Source organism: Chlorocebus sabaeus, chromosome 11, assembly GCF_047675955.1.
Source record: "Chlorocebus sabaeus isolate Y175 chromosome 11, mChlSab1.0.hap1, whole genome shotgun sequence".
NCBI classification, from domain to species: Eukaryota; Metazoa; Chordata; class Mammalia; order Primates; family Cercopithecidae; genus Chlorocebus; species Chlorocebus sabaeus.
In genome coordinates, this window is record NC_132914.1 from 107,857,935 (window position 1) to 107,862,420 (window position 4,486).

A 4,486-nucleotide genomic window follows, 5' to 3' on the forward strand; every position below is an offset into this window, starting at 1 on the left:
CTGGTGAATGAGCAAAGCTCCATCAGATGGTAAACGAACTTCTGCCAACCTCAGCAAAAACACCCTTATCCCACCTGCTCCCTCTGCCACACCTTCCTAACTTGCCAGGGAAAGGTCAAGCAGCCAGTCTGTCCAAGAACATGACTAGTTTACTGTTCTCTTGTTCACCAGCCCTGAACAACTGGTGTTGGGCTGGTCCTCTTTGGGAGACATGGTATGTGATATTGTGCTAATTGGGTGGCTAGAAGAAAAAAGGAATATGCATTTTTAAGTGACATTTTAGAATTGTTTCAAGAGTTGCACCAAATATGCATTTTAGCTGAATGAGTATTAAAATCAGTATTTGGTGGTCATAGCCAAATATTGCTATTGAGGAACTGGTTGGAACACAATAATGAATTTGAAATTCTATCAAAAATTATTTTTTGAGACAGGGTCTCACTCTGTCACCCAGGCTGGAGTGCAGTGGCGCGATCTCAGGTCAGTGCAACCTCCGCCTCCCAGGTTCAAGCGATCCTCCACCTTAGTCTCCCAAGTAGCTAGGACCACAGGTGTGCACCACCATGTCTGGCTAATTTTTTGTATTATTATATTTTTAATAGAGACGGGGTGTCACCATGTTGCCCATACTGGAAAAAAATTTAATTGATACTATTTAATCATTACAATCATCAGAATTCTCCTAAGTTTGATGCTGGGCTGGTATGCTACCTTTTTTTTTTTTTTTTTTTTTGAGACGGAGTTTTGCTCTTGTTGCCCAGACTGTGGTGCAATGGTGCGATCTCAGCTCACCACAACCTCTGCCACCCGGGTTCAAGCAATTCTCCTGCCTCAGCCTCCTGAGTAGCTGGGATTACAAGCACCTGCCACCACCATGCCAGGCTAATTTTATATTTTTATTAGAGATGGAGGTTTCTCCATGTTGCCCAATCTGGTCTTGAACTCCTGACCTCAGGTGATCTACCTGCCTTGGCCTCCCAAAGTTTTGGGATTACAGGTGTGAGCCACCGTGCCCAGCCGATATGCTACCTTCTTAGCACCACCCATTGCTTTATTGCTCCTGAAGTATCTGCACGTTTGTAATACTAAATAGATGCTCACTTTTTTCTGAGGTTGGTGGAAGGGCAAGTTGCTTTCTGGCTGGTCCTACCACCACATTGGTTGTTCCATGCCAATAGCAAGGTAAGGACTTATGTCTTCCTTCTCAATTCCTACACTTTGGGTAGTGCCTCACGATGCCTTCTGAGGTGCACTTACAAGACTTGCCATACTGATTCATTCCCAATATTTTGCATGCCTTATATTTTAAAATTCTTACAAACTTTTGTTAGTTGAAGAGTATAAAGTTCTTGAACTTATGCAACATTCTATTTCCCTATTTTATTACTGCAAACTTTCCAAGTTTTTTTTTTTTTTTAAGAGTCTTGCTCTGTTGCCCAGTCTGGAGTACAATGGCACAATCTTGTCTCACTGCAACCTCCGCCTCCCGGGTTCAAGCAATTCTCCTGCCTCAACCTCCCGAGTAGCTAGGATTACAGGCATGTGCCACCACACCCAGCTGATTTTTGTATTTTCAGTAGAGATGGGGTTTCATATGTTGGCCAGGCTGGTCTCAAACTCGTGACCTCAAGTGATCCAACCTCGGCCTCCCAATCACACTGGGATTACAGGCATGAGACACTGCACCCAGCCTAGTTTTAACTTTTTGATTACAAAATTGTTTACATGATTAACTGAGGTGCTTTAATCCGCTAACATATTTCTTTCAAATAACTGACAAAATTTCTACATAATTCTCACAACTAAAATATTTACCTGTGTTTGAAATTATTGGGATACTTGTAATACATCTGGATGTCAAGCCCATTGGAGCTACAGCAGCTGCTGCGCTGATCAGGTAAGACGGCAGTCATCTCCGTAATCACACAACTATGAACCACGCGCTAATTCAGGGATGCACTAATGCACGTACTCATTCTATTTGAGTCGTAGGCGGAAGGTGTTGATAGTCCATCATTTCCACTCTTCTGAAGCTCATACATTAGCAAGCATGAATGAAAAGTGACTTCTGCCTGTGCCTGGATCAAGATTTCCTAATAAACGTTCCTGTGTGTTGTCATTGGCTTTAATCTTAGGACTATTCATCGGTCTTATATGAGGGCTGTTTCCGGAATGCTTGTAAGGCAAGTTGTAGATGTTTTGGTGGGCTAATACAATCCCATCGGTAAGTATTCTAGTTATCCCTATTCTGTGGGTGAGAGAAGGAAACCAAAGCCTGGGGCAGAGGGTGCCATGTTCTTCTAGTGTAGGCTGATGTATACATCTGATTTGCAAGACTGAAAAAGTTCTTATTCATCAAAACCACCCCTGCAGATTCAAGTTAGCCGGTACATGAGGTTGAGTTTTGGGTCTTTTCCTCAAGATAGGAAAATGGAGACATGGCACTTCAAACCTATACTAACCCACTTCCTGGAAGCTTTCTTTAATGTTCTACAGACCAAACATAAGGAAGACATTCCTTCTTTGTTCTGATGCGGATCCTCAGCTTTGTCCCCTCTACTACTAATTCCAGGCAATACTTGGATTACGTGGCCCTTGTCTCCGTGTCTCAATTTACATGGCGAGTCTGCAAACTGCCAAATAAACCTAAGGTTTTTCATGCAGTACTTCCCTGCAAGGTTCCCTTGTGTTTTCTGGCATCATGATGCCTTAACTTCATAGCTTTTATCTTCACTTCCCAGCAAACTGAATTCCCTTTCAAACTCTCATCACAGTCCCACATTGAGAAACGTGACTGATATTCCTTTCCATCAGTTTAAATTCTGTGCCTTCTTCATGGCTCAGCACTCGGTAATTTTTTCCTAGTCCCTGTGTTCCATATCCCATTTATGCGTGTTACTTGAGAACTCTGGTCTTAAATCAAGGTACTTCAAGAACAAGGGTTGTATGTAAGCATCTGTGCCGTCCACTGCAGCTAGACGTGGGCAGGCCTAATTTGTGTACCAAATCAGCGATTTCAATGGAAGGGTATTACATAGATGACTGAGAGACTAAGGATGCCTATCACCTGCCTTTCTGTATGCTGTCATCTTGTGATCAGGAATACTTGACAAAAATAAAACAACCATTTACTAGAATAGTATCACACTAATAATGACAACTTCCTCTTTCCTAGTTATTTCTTTTGCGTATGCTGGAAACATCTATGATGCTATTCCCTTATGCAGTAAATGCTCAGACATACTTAGCTATCCATGGTTTGGTATCAGGTCATAAGAGGGCCGCAAAGCAAAGGCAGGTGACACTTCAAACTCAGCCAACCAAGATGTGCAAAGACACGAAAGAACCGGGATCGATAAGGCGACAAAAAGCAAACATTTAAGCAAATACCACCGAGTTGAGCATTCTAAAGACGCCACACAATTTCACTCAACACTCACAAATGTGAGACAGCTACTGCTATGGACGTTTCATAGCTAGGAACAGTGGCTCGGCATTCAGGTCACTCACTCAAATCAGGTAGGAGGGGCCAGGACTTGGGTTATCACACACACCTCAAGTGCTACTGTCACACAGATTTCAAATTGAGTCTCTCCTAAGGATCTCAGGTCCAAAGCCTAATCTTGTCTTCTACTTGACCAATCAATGTTCCTTAAGAAAATTTTGAGCCAGATACCAGACTCCAATAATGATATAATCTAAGTACAGCAGCTCAATTTTACAACTTCATAGCATTTTGAAATCCTAATTCATTAACGATCAGGATATAAAGATGGGCAGAATTTGCCTTTGACACAATTATTGTTCATTTTTTTCTCCTATGGTCAAAGAAGTCTGGGAGAGTATTACATAAAAGTGAAACAGCACAAGTTTGGATATTGTCAATGTGGAGCAGGAAGGTCATGAGGTCCCCCTTCCCTCTTTGATGGGAGCAGGGCAGGGTGCAGATGCCTCAGGACCAGAGCCTGTTAGCAGAGGGGAGTCCACGGCCCTGTGCTCTTCTGTGTCCTTCAAACAGTTCCTCACTAGCTCCTCTGCCAATGCCCTCAGGGAGACCACTTTGTAACAGAAAAAAAAAAGCTTTCCAAATGACATGCTCTTCACTCATTTTTAGCGTGCCTCTGAGAAATTAAGATATATACTTATGACAAAATATGACGTGATACTGTGTTCCATATAAACCAGGGAAGGGGGAAGAGATCAAAGAAATGTGCATGAAAATATAGGTGGCTGACTCAGAATAATGAAGTGAGCTGCTTTCAAATTCGCCACTAAGTTCAAGTGAACCAGACAGTAAGAAAACTATGGACACAGACAGATTAATCCCCATCTCCCCAAACGGTAGAGGAGGATCATTCCACCTCATCACTCTGTTACATGAATAGGTGTCTCCAGGTTACAACTCGAAGAGTATTAGTATCTGTATTATAATCCATCTTTGGAAAACAGACTATATGAAAGAAGACAAAACCAAAATGCAACCGTG